This window comes from Dromiciops gliroides, chromosome 1, assembly GCF_019393635.1.
Source record: "Dromiciops gliroides isolate mDroGli1 chromosome 1, mDroGli1.pri, whole genome shotgun sequence".
NCBI lineage: Eukaryota > Metazoa > Chordata > Mammalia > Microbiotheria > Microbiotheriidae > Dromiciops > Dromiciops gliroides.
This window is the reverse complement of record NC_057861.1, coordinates 389,341,395-389,362,692: the sequence shown is the minus strand read 5'-3', so window position 1 is coordinate 389,362,692 and position 21,298 is coordinate 389,341,395. Positions and strand designations below refer to the sequence as shown.

Below are 21,298 nucleotides of genomic sequence, written 5' to 3'. Positions count from 1 at the left end.
AACTTTCAGCACAGTAATTCCATTACTAGAACTTTATGCCCAAAACATAATAAAAAGGGAAAGAGGACCAATCCAGACAAATTAGATGCTCTATTTGTAATAGCAAAAATTTAGAAACAGACTAATAGAAAATGACTAAATAAATGTTATCGTATTAATGGATTGCTATGTTATTGTTCCATAAATTAAAAAAAAGAGAATTATAAAGTAAACAAGGAATTAGGAAAGACCACTATGAGGTGATGCCAAGTTCAATCATCAGGACCACATCTATATGTACATTGAAGACAACTAGGAAGGAGGAAAGGAAGGGAGGAAAAAAGGAAGGAAGGAAAGAGGAAGGAAGGAGGGAAAGAAGGAAGGAAGGAGGAAAGGAAGGAGGGAAAGAGGGAAGGAAGGGAGGAAAGAAGGTGGGAAAGAAGAAAGGAGAAAACAAGGGAAACAAGGAGGAAAGGAAGGAAGGAAGGAAGGAAGGAAGGAAGGAAGGAAGGAAGGAAGGAAGGAAGGAAGGAAGCAAGCCAGAAGAGTATCCAAACTTCAGATAGATCTGGAAGGGGACACAAAACAAAAGTATTTTCTTTTCTTCTTTGTTGTTTGTTATTTTGTTTTTTAAAAAAAGGCTAGGGGTTTTCCTTTTGTTTTGTGTATTTGATTGATTTTCCCCTTTGGCAATGGTTAGTTCTATAGTTTTTAAGAAATTTTAATGGCTAATGTTATGAATTCAGTTTCCATGTGAGCTGATTAGCTTTCCTTTTTTATGACTATAAAACTCATTCAGATGATTCAGAAATATGTGAGGTTATGCATAAGGAAGTATAGGTAAGAAAGTATGAATAAATCAGCAGGAATCCAACATTTTACTTAGGCCAGTCTGTGATTTCATAACGGTAGCTATTCCCTCCCCTTGAGCAGATTACCACTCAACCTTTCCTTTCCATCCTGGTCTGATTGGACCTCTCCTGACTTGGGAGGACCACTAAGACTATGGCCTTATACACCTCACTTCCATGGTTTAAAGGAAAAAAAGTATATATTTGAAGTATGTTAGTACTTCTATTAATCTTGATTATGATTGCCATACAGATAATTGTGTTTCATCTTATGTATTTAAAATTAAAATTCCTTGCATCTTATATGCAGAATTTTGTAAGAAGGATGCTAATTCATGTGCTGCCCCATACCTCTACCAGTAGCTTTAAAAATGTGCTAGTCTTACAAGTGCTAATGGTATAAGGACCCAAGAGATATATGGTTGACCTGAGTGCTCATCCTAAGAGCTGCTCTTGCAGTACTCCCACCAGTTCCTAGTAGATCTGCTTCTTTCCCAGGAGAAATAATAAAAGGAGCATAAAAGACTGAGTATTCTAGGGTATCAGAAAACGGGGGGGGGGGGGAGATTTGATCATCTTTCTTCTCTTGGCCTTCTGTCATGGATATTGCCAAAGGATGTTGCCTGGTGGATTTGTGGTAATATGGGGAGAGGAATAAACCTACCACTTCTCATAGACCACAGGAATACCTTAAAATTGGGCAATATTTTCTTTTCTTCATCTAGGAGAATAAAACTGCCAAATTTAAGCTTATGGCTTTAGCATTTTGAGTTATGCAATGATAAAAATAGTTTGGAAGACTATGTTTCAAGTGAAATAATGAATTTTTTTCCAGCATCTCGGCACTAACAAAATAAATGAATGGATTTTACTCAAGTGTTCAGAAATAATTCATCTTTGGTCTGACATCAAGAAAGGAACATTTCATTTTAGAAAGAATGCCCTAGAGAAAATGATGAGCAACTGATAAAGAGGATTACCATGGAAAATGACTTCCAGTTTTAAGAAAAAACATTTTTCCTGCTATGAAAATGATTAACGCTTCAGAAATCCTCCCAAAGAAAAGTCTACTTAACCAAATGTGTCTATACCTATATGTGTGTATATCTACAGGTACACAAAGAGAGATACAGGTATATTATCTACATATACATACATACACATATTATATATGTGTGTATGTATATGTATGTATGTATGTGTGTATGTATGTACACACACACATACACACACATATATATATAATCTCCTTGTAGTTAATGACAGAGAAATGGCCTATGTAAATCTCGATCCTAAAAACGTTCTTTTTTGCAGCCCTTAATGGCCTCAACTGACTGAGCATATATGTTTCAGAACTCACATTTTCTAGATATCCATCTGTTTAGGGAGTTATACTGAAAGGAAATTGTTATCAGAGGGTTTTTTTTTATTGACCTGGGAAAATTAGCAAATTATGTTCTTCATTGAATGGGTCTTTGGTTCAATGTTTTTATAATTTCCCTCAGTGGCAGTGATCTTAAACTCAGGTTTTATGTTTAATTTTATAGACCTCATCTATATATACTTTTTAAAGTTTAATTTATACAGCACCTAACTCTTCTTTTCTGTTAAATTGAAGGAAAGCTAAGTATGTATTACATTTAAACACATGTGTTTTAAGCTCAAAGTTGGCTATACTGCTAGTTAATATATTAAGTAGTTTTACAGAACCTGCCTCCTTGGTGATAAAGGTGGATTATAGGAAAGGCTCTTAGCTTTGAACAATGTGAAAATATTATATATTTGTTCCCTGTTATCTCCTGTTCTACTTTCTCACTGAGTTTTTCCTTTTGAATGGACACACACATATTACCACATATATACCGTACCATACCATACACCCCCCCTATATATATATATACACATATCATTTATGCCACTTCAAAAAACATTTATATATGTATGTTGTAAAGAATTAATTGTTATTTGATGTTTTTATGGCCCCATCTTTTGTCTGGAGTTTGAGGAGACCTCGGCCAGCCAATTGGCTGGACGCTCTGATAGTTACATGACTGCCCCCACTAGGCTTCCAATCATTATAATTTTGCCAAGACCATGTAGGCATCAGCGAGTGGTGATGACATGAAGTGCCAGCACCATGGTGATGGCTACAACCAGTGGGTGGAGCACTGTGCTGCCCGTGGAGCCCCCAAGCCAGTGTGCGTACCAAGGTCTCCTCAAAATTCTTTACATCCCCCCCCCCCCGCTTTGTTTCATCAAGAAACACGGGGTGGGGGCAGCTAGATGGCGCAGTGGATAGAGCACCGGCCCTGGAGTCAGGAGTACCTGAGTTCAAATCTGGCCTCAGACACTTAACACTTACTAGCTGTGTGACCCTGGGCAAGTCACTTAACCCCAATTGCCTCACTAAAAAAAAAAAAAAAGAAAAAAAGAAACGCGGGGTGTTTTTACCATCATATTGTCTTTGGTGAAATTAATACGAGATTTATGATTTATGGAAATTTACCATTTCAGAGATTAATTGCTCTTACAATGAGCTTGATGGAGATGGTTCAACTCCACATTGCAGGCCCTGGAGAGAATATATGTACAATAGGAGGAGAGGCAGGTACATGTAAGATACCCTGATGGAGGCTGAGAGAACAGCCAAATACATTCAGGATGTCCACGGTTTGCTTATGAGAGTGGCTATGTAGAGCACAATTGCTGGACATAGTCCACTTTCTTCCTCTCTCACTCCAAAAATGGTCTGGTGTCATGTTAGCCCTAATACATGCACCTGGTTTAACTTAACTTGGCTTTTTCACTCAGTCTGGTGGCATGGTCAGAATCCATCCACCTGAGGCCTAGCACAATTATTAGATGTCTATGCACCACAAGATGTGGTATGGTAACCTTTCCATAACATTTTCAGGTGTCATCATGGACGCATAACTAAATTTCACCTTGATCCAGACATATAGTGGTAAAAAGTGTTAGTAATGTCATAACTGTCTCAATTTTGTATTGTGTATGGATATGAGTATCCTCCAAAGGGGGGACTCCGATATGCTGTATATATCAAGTTTAAATTTGTTTTGTATATTTTGAAGAACTTTGATTATTTAATCTGAACATTTTTGGACAATTCTATGCTAAAGATTAATGAAAATCCAGCAGTTCCAGAGACAACGAGAATCCAGAGACATCCAGAATCCAGACCCGAGTCCAGTTCCCCTGATGACATCTCAATATTGGGGCAAGGAAGGAGACAGACAGCCTCCCTCAAAACAGAGCAGGATTTATTTAACAAGAACAAACTTAAAAAAAAAACCACAAACAGGATCAGTAGGATTAAGGGAAAGGAAATAAAAATGGGGAAAGGGAAATTATACAACCTGAACAACACCACCGCCCAGGAATCAGCTGAGAACACATAGTAGTGTCTTGTCGCCTTCCAACTTCAAGCTAGAATGGCGGAAAATCCTCCCTTCTTCTCAGCAGACCCCAGGCTGACCACACACAGTCCCCAGCCAATTGGCTGGCCACTCTGATAGTCACATGACTGCCCTCACTAGGCTTCCAATCCGCTTAGCTAACACTCCCCAATTAAAAATCAGTCCCCACAATGTGAATGTGTGTACATGTATATGTGTGCAACTTAAAGATAAAGAAATAGATATAGATAAATCTGCAGACAGCATATTTAAGTTCTTTCCATATGCCAAGAAAAGTGTTAAGAGATGCCAGATCTCATCAATGCAGGCTATCTATATCTGATTGCTTACCCTCTTACTGGGGAGGGATAGAATTTAGAGCTTAAAACTTAAAAAAAAAAATCAGGTATTTAAAAATTTCTTAACATGTAATTGGGGGAAATATATGTACATAAATTATATACACACATATGCAATACCCAGTCCCCAATACCATTCCCCCAAGTCACACACACATTATATATATATAATTTTTTAAAAAGAGAGAGAGAATCTTGTATTAATCTCTTGGATAGACTTCCATGATGTTTTTTGGTGGGGGTTTCTAATTGTACCTCAGAAAAGACACAGAGAGCAGAGCAGGCAGATTGAGCAACAGCTTTACCAGGTTGTTGCTGCTACACATGCTATATAGCTTCTTGGAGCTACAGATGAGAATTGGGTGAAGGTGGACACCAAAGGTGGATGAGCAGCCCTGAAAAGGGCTTACCAAGCCCTCATACCAGAGGTGCTAGTCTTTCCTGAATATGCTATACACCCACCTATTGATAAACTGGAAAATTTCCAGAGGAGGAGAACTAGAATGGTGAAGAAACCATGCCACACATAAGGATTGATTTAAGGAACAAGACATTTAGCCTGAACAAAAGGAAGACTTGGGGGAATGGTGTTGTTCAGTCATGTCTGATTCTTTTTGATCCCATGGGTTTTCTTAGCAAAGATACTGGAGTGGTTTGCCATTTCATTCTCTAGTGGATTAAGACAAACAGAATTTAAGTGACTTGCCCAGGGTCAACTGCCTGAGGCCAGATTTAAACTCAGATCTTTCTGACTCCAGCCTTAGTGCTCTATCCACTGAGTCATCTAGTTGCTTCCTAAGGACTAGAGAGCTGCCTTCAGATAGCTGAAGGATTCTTAGAGAAGATAAACTTGATGTCTTAGCAGTCCTAAGAGTAATGGGATGAGGATGAGAAGGTACAGAGAGACATATTTAGGCCTGAGATAAGAAAAAGCTTTCAATGAGTTATCCAGAAGGTGAATGGCTGTCTGAGGAGCACCTGGGTTACCTCTCACTAGAGACCTTTAAACTGGGTGACCACTTGTTACGGCTGTTTTAAAGATAGGTTCAGGTTGTACTAAATCATCTTGGAGGTTCCTTTGAACTCAGAGGTTCTATAGTTCTGCGCCTACTCAGAACTTTGTATCTTCTTCTAGAGGCTAGCCCAAGTAAACCCTTAATAAATATCTATTGGCCTGAATTGAATGTGACATAAATGATCATGTGTTAATCAGATAAAAGAAACCTTGCTAAAATGGTGGCAAGCTACTGTGGGAATCCCTCCCAAACAACAGGAACACTTCTTGCCTCCCCTCAGCCCCCTGTTGCCCCCTCCCCCCCCAAAAGTGGTGGAAATTTCAGCCTTCCACTACAACAGAATAGTTTAGGAGATGCTTTTGGACATGTGGAGACTTAAACTACCCACATACTTAACCCCTGTATAGCACCTATGACTACCCCTGTATATAGACAAAATAGCTTTTTTTTAAACTGCAAGTCACAACCCTAGGTAAAAGATCAGTGCTAAAAGTACTGTCTGATCATCTTCATCTGAGTCCCAATAAAGGAATATGTAGCAGATAAAGCAATGTCCTCTTTTTGTAAGACTAATCCCTCTTTCCTTGCACATGCATATTTTCTAAATAAAAGGCTTGTGTTGGGCTCCTATTTTATAAACCTGATAAATGTAAATCCTTTTTCAGTTAAGAAGGTTTTAATTTGTTTCAATGATAATGACAAGCAAAATACCTAAAAAGCAGAGAGAAATGTTATTGGACCCATAGAAGCATAGATTTAGAGCTGACAGGGTCCTTAGAAGTCATCTAGTCCAATACCATTATTTCATAATTGAAAAAATTGAGGCCCAGAAAGGTCAAGTGATTTGCCCAAAGCCACCCAGGTCTTAAAGTGGCTGTTCTGGGATTTCAACCAATTCCCCTGACTCTGAATACAGTGTTCCTTCTAGTACACCATGGCCAACTTTCACAAATGAAAAGTTAGTGTTGTGAAGTCTATGAAAGTATTTATGTTATCCTTCCTAAGAATATATGGTGTTTACAAAGTTTATTCTGTTTCTCTATGCTTTACAGATTCCAGCCCATTGTTACAGTAAACCTTTTTTATTTTGTTTTAAGAAAACTGGTGTTGTTAAATTCCAGCAAGAGCTTCCAGGAAAAAAAAATAGCAAAAACTGGAGCTGTGGTTGTTCTGCTTAGGAAGAGATTTAAATCAATGACAATTTTGAGTCATACTTAAGAGTTTCCCAAATTTGACTGTAACTCACTTTTTCCTGGCCATTCAAACTAGCCTGTGGGTCAAACTAGACCCCGTCTATGGGGTTTTCTTAGCAAAGATGCTGGAGTGGCCTGCCATTTCCTTCTTAATGTCATTTCCTCTTAATCCAGTGGATTAAGTGATTTGCCCAGGGTCACATAGCTAGTATGGAAAGAGCTGACAACTTTGTACAACTCTGCCTCACTTAAATCCAATTCATGACTGAGTCAAGACATCACCCGTGATGTCATTGGTCCTCTTAGAAACAAAGGACAAACAACAAATCCTTCCTAAAATGTGGTACTCAGAACAGAATATAATACTCTGGATATGGATGAGTAGAATACAGCAGGACTGTTATTTCTCTTATTCTGGACACTATCCCTTTTAATAAACCCTAAAATCTAGCTAACTTTTAGACTGCATATCATACCATTAATTTATAATGAGTCCACCAAACCACAAAAACTATCTAACCACCTTCTCCCATCTTATACATGTAAAAATGATTATTAAACACTAATGAAATACTTTTCACATTTATTTCTATTAGATTTCATATTCTATATTATTAATATTGAAAAAATTTTTCATAATGTTCTAGCCTGTAACAGTCTTTGGGGATCTCATACAATATGGTGGCCATCCTTTGGAGTTTACATTGTAGTAAGAGTCTGTGACCCACGGATAAGTAGAATACAGAATAATACATAAGGGCACAAAAGAGATACAAGATGGTTATAGGATTTACTAAAAATCACTGTACTACTGTAGGTGTTAAGAGGTAGTATGATATACTAGATAGAGGAATAGCCTTGGAATCAGGAAGAACTGGGTTCAAATCTTAAGCCTACAAATTATAATTGCCATAACCAAGAGAAAGTCATTTAGCCTCTACATGTTGCCAATATCTAAGAATATAAGTTAAAGAAATTTCCTGATTTTCAGTGGTGGATGTAGTTTCCTTATTCAAAATTCCCAAGACAAAGCCAATTAAACAAAACAAAAATCCCAAACCTAGGAATTGTAAACAGCATAATGAAACAGGAGCAGTGACTAGGAGATTACAGCTATCTCACAAGGGGTGGCCCCGTGAACAAGACCAATAGTGATGGACAGGCTCAGAGCACCTCCAGGAAACAGGCATCTATTTTTTTATTTTAATTTTTTATAATAGTGCAGCAGCTTTGACAGCAAATATTTTGGTCCCTCAGTTAATAAGGACCTTCCTCCTTGAACTTCATTTGATTCTGTTACTATCTAATGCACTTCTAGTGGGCCATGTGCCAGGCGAGGATCATGTGTTGGTTCAAGTTTTTATCTCATCAGTGTATCTTTGTATCTAGCACAGTGTTCCATTGTAGATGTTTAAAGGTAACATAGTATATGTAATATGCAAATATTATATATATTATAAATTTATACATATATGTAGATGGAATGTGGTCTTTAAAAAGTTTTGTCCAGAAAGAACTTTACAAGAAAAAAAGTGGAGAAGATGGCATATGCTACATTTGTCTTGGCGATCAGATGCCTTCCAACAGATTGACGGATATTTTGGAGAGCTCTATTCTCTCCTTGGCAGTATAGGCATGGCAGCAGTGGGGGTAGATCATTCTACTCCCTGGGGAAGAACACGAAGCAGAAAGAAAGAAGGAGGGCCAGGGAATTAAACCAAGGACTCACCTTAAATCATAATGTTGGGTTTTTGTGATCTCTGTTCTCTTCAAAGGCTGAGTCTAGGGGCATCTGGGTGGCACAGTGGATAGAGCAGCGGCCCTGGATTCAGGAGGACCTGAGTTCAAATCCGACCTCAGACATTTGACACTTACTAGCTGTGTGACCTTGGGCAAGTCACTTAACCCTCATTGCCCTACTGCCCTCCCCCCCAAAAAAAAAGATAGGCTAAAGGCTGGGTCTACTTTTCATTTTGTCTTTGTATTCCCCTCCCCGCCCTGCCCTGCCCCCCACCCCGCCCCCAGTGCCTTTGACAATACCTAGAGTTACATTAGGTGTTTAATAAATACTCCTGGATTGGATCAAAATGTATTGGACTGGATTATATCCTCATGGCAGACAGCATGACTGACTAAACAAATATTTAACCTCAGGCTGCTCCCCTGCCTGCTTTGTCATGTAGAATGTGCTCAGGGAATAAAAACTCATTTTAATTTTAGTGTCAGTCGAATGAAATCTTGATTCATTAAAGTAAACTCCCTCTACCAACCTGGTTCCGCGGTTTAGGAAGTAAGGCCTATGACCTGGGACCATAAACACCGAATGCCTTCCACCAGGGCCTTCTGACTAGTAAGTATCCTAGGGGAAGAATTTAGACACTGCAGACTTGTCTCTGAGTCCAGCATTCCATCCCTATGCTTGGCTGCCTTTATTCAGTCAAATAGAAGTTTCTCAAGAAAAGGAGATTTGTCATTTTTGTTTCAATAACTCTAGTGTCTATCTCAGTGCCTGGAAAGTAGTAGGTGATTGGTTGTGTTGTTCAGCCATTCAGTCCTGTCTGACTTTTTGTGACCCTGTATATCATATTGTCCATGGGATTTTCTTGGCAAAGATACTGGAGTAGTTTGTCATTTTCCTCTCCAGTGGATTAAAGCAAATAGAGGATTAAGTGACCTGCCCGGGGTCACACAGCTAGTAAGTGTCTGAGGTCGGATTTGAATTCGAGTTTTCCTGATTCCTGGCCCATTGCTCTATCTACTGAGCCACCTAACTGCCTATATATTCTGTAAACTCAATATTTAAGAACTTCCAAGGACATTTCATTTAAATTTGGTCCTAGAAATGGACAAAAAGATGATGCTTATTATACCACGACTGATTTGTCACTATCTGTTACTAACATATTGAGCATATTGGAGAACTGCAGAAGCTTCTAACTTAATACTTTGAAATTGGATAGGTTATTCTAATCATCAAAATAGAAACTGATTTTCACACAATAAGAACCATGTAAAATCTGACATTTTCAAGTGAGAAAGCAGCATAGTAGAGCAGAAACAACACTGTGTCTGGAATCAGAGGACAGGGCTTAACATTCTGCCTCTAATGATTACTACCTATGAATGACCTTGGACAAGTAACTTAACTTCCTTGGGCCTTAGCTCCCTCAAGTATAAAATGTAGAAATCTAGCTAGTGGGTCTTTGAGGTGCCACCTAGCTCGATATCACTTTCTTCTTCATTTAATTCTTCAATTCTTCGACCTGAACTAGATGCAGAAGTTTTCTTCTTTAAATATTGGTCTTAAGCCTTCAAGTGACTGAACTTGGTGCATACTGAGTTCATTCATCATACAATGAAAGAACCTTAGTGGTCTAGTCCAAGCCGAAGGGCTTCATTTTACAAATGAAGAAGCCAAGGCATAGATCAATCCAGTGACATTCCCAGCCACACAGCTAGTGTCCATACTACTACATACATGGATTTCTTGATTTAGATATGGGGATGTTCCATTATGGTCAATAACTTGGTCCTTACATGTAATTAAGGGTGGCTCATGAGAAAAAATGTTAAGTAGAGAAACTGCTTGGTATCAAGTAAAGAGCACTGGCTGTAGAATTGGAAAACCCGAGTTCAAATGCTACCTCTGCCACTTATTATTTGTGTAACATTACACAAGACACACCCTGGTCCTATTTCATCTTTTGTAAAATGAAGGGATTGACATCACACAGATTACTCTTTAGTCATAATCCTCATTCTCCTCCTGTAGGAAATTTAGACTCCTCCACCCCTTCATCCCCTGATTCTAGTAGGTGAGCTTTTGTCTTATTTGCTGGGGAACAGGCATCTCAGCCACTGCCTGGAAGTCTCCTCACCCTGTTGTCTCCTACTATCATCCTCATCTCTTCCCCATCAGACCCTTGGTGTCTGTCCTTGATAGATGAACTTTGTATCCCTATTTTGCTGAAGACCTGACTGTCTGCTGACCATCCCTGTCCTGTTTTCTAATACCCCTTTATGCACTGACTTTCCTTATTAAACCGAAAACTCCCTAAGGGCAGGGACTGTGTTTGCTTTTATTTGCATGCTAGGTGGCAAACCAGGCCTGGAGTCAGGAAGACCTGAGTTCAAATTTGGCCTCAATCACTTATTAGTCGTGTGACCCTAGACAAGTCACTTAACCCTGTTTGCCTCAGTTTCTTCATCTGTAAAATGAGCTGGAGAAGGAAATGCAAACTACTCCAGTATCTTTGCCAAGAAAACTCCAAATGGAATCACAAGGAAGCTTATATAACTGAAAAACAACTCAACAACATCAATAGAACTTAATGCACAAAGCAAGTGCTTAGCAAATGCACTATCCATCCATCCACCCATCCATCTATCCATCCACCCACCCATCTACCCACCCATCCATCCATCCATCCACCCATCCATCTAGTCTCTGAGTACCCTTTAAGCTTAAATTCCATGATCCTATTTTGGATATTTAGCCCCGTCCTTAAGATAGCTGAATTAAAATATACCCATTGAGAAATGTCTGTCAAAATAATTATGGCACTACTTATAACAGTTTTTTGAGACATTACCATACGATGTCCATGTAAGAATTAAGTACTTGAGCACCAGCCCTGGAGTCAGGAGGACCCGAGTTCAAATCCAGCCTCAGACACTTTACACTTACTAGCTGTGTGACCTTGGGCAAGTCACTTAACCCCAATTGCCTCACCAAAAAAAAAAAAAAAAAAGAATTAAGTACTTAAAGAAAATGGATGGAAATTATGCCTTCAAACCTCTAGGTGCACTGACATTTTATAAAATTGATTCTTTAGAAAGAAATGATTGTTTCCCTCCCACATTTGCAGTTCAGTGGATTAGTGTTAGCACTTTTTGAAAACATCATTTCACTATATAGTCAACAACCCTCACCTTATATCCTTCACATTTCAATGTAAGGGACTTTAATGGATGTTTTTGTTGAGGATGAGTACAGTTCTTTGCAGAGGAGATGGAAAGGGATATAATGAAATACTGTTTTAAACAGTAACTAATAACTCAAATGCTGAAACTTTAATATTTTTACTATTTAAAGACATTTCCTTTTCATGACACAAGGTTATAATTTACTTCAGTACATTATAACTAGGATGGCTAGAATCAATGAGTATATAGTAAAATAAATATACAAAGACAAAAAAAATTTTTTTAAACCCTGAATCTTAGAAATAGCAAGGGGGGAAAAAAACCCTCATGGATGAATTCAAATAAGACTGCATGATTCATTCATAATACTGTAATATACCAGATTCATTAATTGTCATCATTATCCCTTAACATTCTTTGAATGCCCACAGGGTTCATGGTGCTGTGCCGAGGTTCAGAAAGTAGGCCAAGGGAAACCTGCCAGTGTGGCTGAGAATTGTGAGGCTGCCACTTCCCTTTTTTGACTCAACTGAAAATGACAACATTGACCAGAAGTTGTGCTAAATCACACTTCAGCTTCTAAACTCCAGAGTGAGGTTTAGAGTATTTTCATATATACTCTTCCCACAAATCCCTATGAGGAAGCTAGGGACTGGTATTATCAACAGTGAAAAAAGCAGTGACTCAAGAGTTAAAGTAACAGAGTTGAAGTCCAGGATCAGATATTCTAGACTGGTATGATGTTGGCTGAGCCACCAACCTTCTGAGGGCTTCAGTTTCCTGGTCTACAAAATAAGACAGATTGAAATGGATGGTTTCTGATTCTATGATCCATCTAGCTCTGTGATGTAGGAATAGAAATAAAACCATAATAAGCACCTAGAAGGGAATGGGACTGACTTTCAGCCACATAGGAGGTGGTAGCCAGAACAGAGGAACGAGGGTTTCTAACACAGACAAATCACTTCATCTCTTGGCTCCAGCTTCCTCGACTATCAAATGAGAAGATTGATACTTGTGAAATAATTTTTTACTACATATCGTAATTTATTTTTTTCCTGAAAATATTTTTGTAGATTGAATATGATTTGTAGATGAAACAGGCCCTGGAGATTATTTAGTCTAACCCCCTGACTTTATAGATGAGGAAACCAAGAGCCAAAGAAACTGAGAACCTTACCTAAAGTCAAACAGGTAAGTAAATGGAAGTTAGGATTAGAATCCAAGTCCTGTGACTCCAAACTCAGCATTGTGATTTCACAGTTTCATCTTCTTCACAAGAAAAGTAGTAAAGCATATTATTCTAGAATTGTAGTTAATCGTCTTGATTTGGGGGTTGAAATGGCTTTGAGTTTAGAATCAGGAAAATTTTGCTTGAATTTGTTTCCCTCCCCCCTCCCCCCATATTCTTCCACACAGGTCCCTTTCATTTAATAAATAATTATTTCCTTTTCCCTTTGTCTTCTTAATCTTATAAGTTCTTATCTTGAATTCTGTCTGATTGAACACTGCTCACTTCTGCCTAAGAAAAGGCTTGTAGAGATGTGTGTGTACATGTGAGAGAGAGAGAGAATGAGTGAGTTGTGTATGAGAGAGGATGAGTGTGGGAGAGAGGGAAGAGAAAGAACATGAACATTTTCAGACATTTTAGCATTTATTATAAAATGATTTGCTCAAAAGTGCCTTCAATAGTTACCGCCAAAAGAAATGTTTGTGTTTACTGAGAGAAGACAGAAAAGGGGTTGAAACGTCTCCTTAATTAAAGCTTTGAGTGACCATCTGAGTAAGCTGAGTAGGAAAGAATCTTTCTTAGGAAAGCAAGAGCCACAGTTGTGTGTGTGTGTGTGTGTGTGTGTGTGTGTGTGTGTGTGTGTGTGTGTGTGTGTGTGTGACTTTAAGGAGAAATTGTGGTGTAGAAATCCAACAGAAATTAATTCTTGCCCACTCAGACCTTGCAAAATAGAATATATTATGTCAGTGATGTTTCACTATACTCTTGGCAGCTAATATGTGTAAACTTCCACTAGCAAAGTGCCGTGATCCTCCCACATATCGCACTGGTTTTCAGTCAAATTTATCACCTATCACTCCTCTCCTTGAGTCTCATTGTCAGCCAGTTCCCTGCCCCCACCATAGGCTTCTATTGCATATTTCCGCCTTGGATTCTTTCTGGTGTTCTGATTGTACTCTGTTTAATGGTGTGTCTTGCCTAAGGTGCTGATGCTCTGGGTAGAGAGAGAGTGCATGCAGCCTGACCAGGATTTTTAGCTTTACAGAAAACCAATTTCTGTATTGCTGATTTACTTTATCTTTGATCATCTATAGATGATAATTGATGCCATCAAGTCTGACACTAATGAATATCATTCATCACTCTTGTGGGACATTGGGTATCGGTTTATCCATCCAGAATCACAGGATCACAAACTTTGGGCTGAAAGGGACCTCAGAGGCCATATTGTCTCACCCCTTCATTTCGCATATGAGGAAACTGAACCTGGGGAGGTCTCTGGTTAGGTTACATGCATGCACTCAAGTTAAACTGTGGTTCTCCGATAGCTTAGGTGATGCTTTGGATAGAGAGCTTGGCGTGGAGTCAGAAAGACCTGAGTTCAATTCTGCCTTCAAACATTTGTTAGCTGTGTAACCTTGGGCAAGTTACTTAACCTCTGTTTGCTTCAGTTTCCTCATCTGTAAAATGGGGATAATAATAGCACCTGCCTCCCAGGGTTATTTTGAGGATGAAATGAAATAACATTTGTAAAAAGCTTAGCACAGTGCCTGGCACATAGTTGGCACTGATATAGAAGCTATTATTTTTATTATTATTATTAATTCAAGAAACATTTATTAAGTACATTTGAAGCGAGAGGTGACATAGCATATTGGCCTCAAGTTGGGATGAGCCTGGGTTTAAATTTCGTATCTGGGGGGCAGCTAGGTGGTGCAGTGGATAAAGCACTAGCCCTGGATTCAGGAGGACCTGAGTTCAAATCCGACCTCAGACATTTGACACTAGCTGTGTGACCCTGGGCAAGTCACTTAACCCTTATTGCCCCACCAAAAAAAGATTAAATTTTATCTCTGATATATACTGGTTTTGTGACCCTGGGCAAGTCACTTAAATTCTCAGTGCTTCCAGACAAGTCTCTAAGACTCTAAATTACACAACAGTTGCCACTCTGTCTTGTTAGAGAGAGTTCCCGCACTTGGGAGGTAATGAAATCAGAGGTTTGGACTGAAAAAAAAATGGCCAAGGCATTGATCTAGGTTGGACCCTGATGATAGAAAAGCAAACCTGAAATATTCCCTGTCTCAAGGACCTTATATTCCACTGGAGGAGTCTACATTGTCTTGAATCCACATTAAATGTTAACATTTTAGCAGTGTGGACTTGGATGGGGCATTTTTGTATGTGGTGTTTCCCCCTTTTTCTATTTGTTTCACAGTAAACAATGCAGCAAGCTAGAGTCAGGAAGCTGGGGGTGATTGTCCTTGCTGAGTCCAGGATGGTGACAATCACTTTACTATTCAAGCTTCTGTTTACCCATCTACTCATTTATAAAATGTGGATGATTGCAGTCCTTTCAGTCACGGTGAAATACCAATTGATAGCTAATGGGCCTTGTGATATTGGATCAAGGACAAAATCTCTTTTAGCCTCAAAGGAAGACAGAAACAAGAGGAGAGACAAAGTGAAATGAAATCAAAACACTCCTGAATTGGGATCATGCCTGGCCTAGTAAAACATTTTGAGATCCTTTCATCAAAAGTATAAACCAAATAGGATTTGCTACTTGAGTGCACGCTCTCCAGGAGACCCCTCAGAAGTGTCTGCCAAGTGATGCTCTGCTCCCCATGGGAGCTTGTGATGTGAAATGCATTCTCACTGAAATCCTGGGGGCTGCCTTGGCTTCCCATCTGCTCTGGAGCAGAGTCCAAGGTACGAATCTGGACCTCCTAAGTGTTCTGTAATTTGAGTCCTGATTAGTATTGGAAACCGTATTTCTCCTGTTTTACCCTTCTAGCTATTGAAAGGGGCCCAGATGTCAAGTTCCCAACAAGGATGGAGGAAGTGAGACACCTGGCTTGGGCATAGAGAGACAGAATGCCATAATTATACATCTACCCACCCAACCAAGTGCATTCTGCCTTTAGGTTGGGGGCACAGCTTTTCCATTTTTGCCTTGGGTGTATAATTCCCTCATTAAGATGCTGATAATCATAGAAGGCAATATCATTCTGTTTACTATAGTCCTTACCAGGTCTGGCCTTACATGGAGGTGGTATGCCTGTGTGATACATTTTGAGCAGCACTAGGCAGGGATTCATGTGTCAATTTCAAATCCCTTCATTCCATCATTATACTTTATTCCTTTAGGTCTTGAAGCCCATTTAGACTTCAAGATTGAGGTAGCTGTGGGGGAATAGCAAAAGCATTGGCTATTGAGACAGAGAGCCTGGATTTTGGGGATGGGATGGGGCAATGAGGGTTAAGTGACTTGCCCAGGGTCACACAGATAATAAGTATCAAGTGTCCGAGGCTGGATTTGAACTCAAGTCTTCATGAATTCAGAGCTGGTGCTTTATCCATTGTGCCACTTAGCTGCCCCTGAGAGACTGGATTTGAATCTTGATTATGCTCATCTGTAAAAAGAGGAGGTTGGATTAGATAGTCTCTTCTGTTCTAATCCCTATGTACTTTAAAGGCATTTAGCTGTGCTAGTGATGATGTCTTAAGTGCCACTATCATTTGATACTTGCATTACCAACTAACATTTTATGTGGGATTAGCCTACAGGCAGGAATAGGTAGATGGTACAGCGGATAGAGCACCAGGCCTGGAGTCAGGAATTCCTGAATTCAAATCTGGCCTCAGACACTTACTAGCTATGTGACTCTGGACAAGTCACTTATTTCTGTTTGCCTCAGTTTCCTCATCTGGCCCATGAGCTGGAGAAGGAAATGGCAAACCATTCTGGTATTTTTTCCAAGAAAACCCCAAATGGGGTCACAAAGAGTCAGACATGACTGAAATGACTGAGCAACAAACAAATGTTGATGGGATGAAGGGAAGACAGGCATAGTAGGAAGTAAGAGGGGATAGGGCTTCTGCCAGGGGAGATAGGAGAACAGAACAACCAAAGACAAACTCTCCCTCATTTAGAGGTTAGTCTAGGACTGACTCTGCTTGTTTCCATCAAAGAACTCAGATTATACTACGGTTCTCTGACATGCTACTGTCTCCTTTTTCTCCTCTTACCTATCTGACTGCTCCTTCTCAGTTCCACTTGCTGTATAACGATCCATCCCCTAACTCTTAACAGAGATCAGTACTTAATAATTATTTGCTGAACTCAACTGAATTGTTATTTTAAAATAAATTTCAATTGATTTCTTTTGTTTTTTATCAGCAGAATTTCTTATAGTATCTCCTCCCGGTGCCCTCTCATATAAAAAATGAGAACTGAATTGTTATGATCTGTTTAAGTGATATGCACATGCATTTTATTTGTCATTTAAAAATCAAGACTCTAAGCATATGGACTAGAAAAATAACTGATGGGGGCAGCTAGGTGGTGCAGTGGATAAAGCACCAGCCCTGGATTCAGGAGGACCTGAGTTCAAATCTGGCCTCAGACACTTGACACTTACTAGCTGTGTGACCCTGGGCAAGTCACTTAACCCTCATTGCCCTGCCAAAAAAAAAGAAATAAAAAGAACTGACAAAAAGCCAAATCCTTTTATAATTTAGAACTAGAATGGAACCCCCAATTCCAACAATAGTTGTAGAGAACAAGAATGGCACCAGAATTAAGACTTAACTGTGATCCCAAGCTTTAACTGAATGTGGGCACATGCTTCAGGGGACATAGTTTGACATTAAGTATATTCCTATCCATATCTAATAGCAATCTGAGTTACAATAGGAATCTACTGTGTTTGTCTTTAGTGTAGATTTCATACTTGATGTTTCTCTTTAAAAATCAATGTTATTTCACTCATAACCTTGTATACATATGTCTATTTGGGATGCTGATATAGTTTTCTTCTGACATTTTATAATCTTTGAAAAACGAATCCTTATTATCAGTGGAATAGCAATAGACCTTTAAAAAAAAGCCAGACCTGCAATTTCATTGCTATAAGGAACTCTTGGCAATTGGTACCAATTATTCAGCCTATGGTCTTAGAGTTGTACTTTATTTGCAATTTATAATCCTAGAAAGTTGCTTGGGAACAATGATTAAGTGACTTATCCAGGATCATATAGCCCACATGTCATAGGTTGGATCTGAACCCAGGTTTTCCTGACACCAAGGGGATGTGCGTATCCACTATTCTATGTCATCTAAACCTAACTCAAGATAGAGCATTCATTATAAAACAAAACATATACCAAAGCTCATTAGTCAGACAGCTATATAATCTGTACCTCTGTATTCGTCACCATTGCTTATAGACCAACAATTGCAAAAGACTCACATGTTATTTAACCCAACTTCATTTTATAAGAGAGGAAAATGAGGCCCAGAGAAGTGAATCCCATGTAATGTCACACAGTTATTAAGTGGCAGAGGTGTGGCTTGAACTCATCATGGCCTGTGATTATAAATTTAGTACTACTCACTATACCACACTGTCCATGTAAATATAATCTATCATATATAATCCCTGACCTCGAGGGTTTTCTCAAGGAATTTCATTAACTCTTTTTTTTTCTTTCTGACTGTGGATTAAAGATAATATATAGATTATTTTGGTTTGCAGATTCACAGGTGCTTTCCTGCCTGTTCATTTGTCTAATGAGAACAATCTCTGTTGATGAACTTACTATCATTAAGGAAGCAGAGGAGTTCCACTGTTAATTCACCTGTCAGAATTCCACATTTCTTCATTCTGGGGGAAAAATCTGTGCAGATTCTCCCTTGTTGAGATGACAGGCTGAAAAGGGAACGGTAGTGATGCTACAGGATCAAGGAAGGTAATCAGAACAACAGAACTGAAGTTTCCATTACCAATGTGAAGACTGTTTTCTCAGAAGAGCTATTACTTTATAACTATCATTAAAAGAAAATAACCCAGGAAATTTTCAGAGTGAAACTTGAACTCTGGAAAAAAGGACTCCTTTGAGCTACTAATGACCTGAAAAAAGTCTCCAGTAAATGACATTATCACTCAGTAACTATTTGCAATCTTTCAAGAAAAGAACCACATCTTTTTCATTTCTGCCTCTCTCTCTCCTAGTACCTGAACAGGGCCTAGTATCAGGTACTTAGTAAATGGTCAATGAAGGAATGAATGAATGAACATTGATCTTTTTAGGGGTGTCAGGTGTGCATATGTGTGGAAATATCAATGAAGCCCAGCACCCCAGCAAACAAAAACATGTATAAAGATGTCTGGGTGTGCTGTGGTAGTTCCTTCACAATCACAGCATCACCAGGTGATTTCCCCTGGCCCCCATGCATTCTTTGAGTTTCTCTGATTCTCAGAGGGCGTGAAGCTGGGGATGAGGTGAGTGGGTGATTCTTCCTAGGAGTAGCTGCCCAGAACATAGGTCTGCCAAGCTTAAAAATGCATGCCTTTGGGGCAACTGAGTGGCGCAGTGGATAGAGCACCGGCCCTGGAGTCAGAAAGACCTGAGTTCAAATCCGGCCTCAGACACTTGACACTTACTAGCTGTGTGACCCTGGGCAAGTCACTTAACCCCAATTGCCTCACCCCCCAAAAAACAAAACAAAAAAAATGCATGCCTTCACTGGACTGCCATGATAACCAGACTATCCTCTGCCACAGATATGGGTCATCCTGAGGCTCCACCACTGATGAGGTGTGGTCTCTGATCTCCAGAGCTCAAGTGCTAAACTTGCCTCTTGGAAAAAAAAAACTATTAAAGTTTAAAACTGCACAAAGACTTTTGGGAAACCCTCTATATAGAGAGAAATTTTAACGTGTTATGCAAATGTTAACTATAATTACAAGTTTATTATTATTGTTATGCTGTTGTTGTTATTATCAACCCTGCCCTTCTGGTTTTTCTGAATGGCTTCACCACCCGTGTGATCTGGGGAAAAGCAATTGACTTTCTAGGCCTTACTTTCCTCATCTGTAAAATGAGAGAGTTGGATGAGATGACCTCAGGTCTTTCCTAGTACTAAATCTAGGGACCCACAATCCTAAAGTTTCAAATGTAGACAACTCCTAGTCACCACCAGCAGTCCACACTTGGAAAATAATTATATTTGAGTGGTAGCAGATACATATGCTCCTTCAAAGCTTTTTTCAGCCACTGCAGCTTTCAGTGATCTTCCTGTTTGACCACTGGTAGCAGTTCTTTCAAAGCACTTGCCTAATGCTTATATGCTACCTTACATTATGTTTTCAACTGACAAGCATTTATTTTATCTCCCTCTCCTCCCAACATCACTGAGGAAAAAAATAATAACAAAACCGTTGTAATGAATACATATAGTCAAGCAAAACAAATTTCCATATTGGCTATGTCCAAAAACATGTCTTATTCTGCTTGTTTATTCTATCACCTCTCTGTAAGGATATGGGCTAGCTTATGTGTTACTTCTCTTTTTGTTTTTGTTTGTTTTTGTTGGAAAATGAGAGTTAAATAACTTGCCTAGGTTCACACAGCCAGTAAGTGTCAAGTGTCTGAGGCTGGATTTGAACTCAGGTCCTCCTGAATCCAGGGTCAGAGCTTTATCCACTGAACCACCTAGCTACCCCCTTTACTTCTCTTTTTATTCTCATACTCTCTTTCTCCAATTAGACTGAAGTCCCTTGAGTGAGTGTCTCTTTGTATCTCTAGCACATAATACAATATTCTACAGAGGTGCTTAATAAATGCTTATATTGATGATGACTTAGTCTGAACCAAGAATTTAACTATTAAGATAGAGAGGAAAGAATAATCACAATTTGGAATATAGATTTAAAGCTGGAAGGGACCTCAGAAGTTAACAATCCATTTACCTTGGTTACAGTTTGGAAAACTGAGCCCTAGAGAGATTGAATGACTTACCGAGGGTCATAGAGGTAGTAAATGGCAACTATTGGACCCTAGATCTTCTGATTCTAAATGCCTTCAGAAACTAAACTTTCACATACCATTGTACAAGTCCAGCACAGTTATGCAGAAGACCTTCACTTCCTGCCAACAGTCCCTTTCTCTTCCACCTTAAATCCCATTTTCTATTTGGCATATGGCAGTGAAAGACTCTAGAGAAGTTAATTCTAGGATAGATTCCAGAATAAGAGAGGATAACTATATTATGTTCGTAGAAAGACTCGGTTTTCCTGAATTGTGATAGTGGTGGGAGACAGTAAAGAGTCCTGGAGTGGGATACATAGGGTCTAGTCCTCACTCCACCATTCTCTATTTGTGAGACCTCAAATAATTTCCTGTTCTGTAAAATGAAGAAGTCAGCTTGGAGGACCACTAGGGTCCCTTCCAGCTACAAGAACTCTGTAATTCCATGGTTTATGCCAACTTCCAAGGATTTGGCCTAATAGAGACATCAGCTCCTTCCTTGAGGGCAAGGA

At 39.2% G+C, this 21,298-nt stretch overlaps 1 protein-coding gene across 2 annotated transcripts in view; it reads left to right on the top strand.

Annotated features, from left to right (window-relative positions):
* LOC122735809 (regulator of G protein signaling 7 binding protein) overlaps nucleotides 1–21,298 on the top strand; it is a 126,499-nt gene that overhangs the window by 32,356 nt on the left and 72,845 nt on the right. The gene's annotated exons all lie outside the window — the stretch shown is intronic.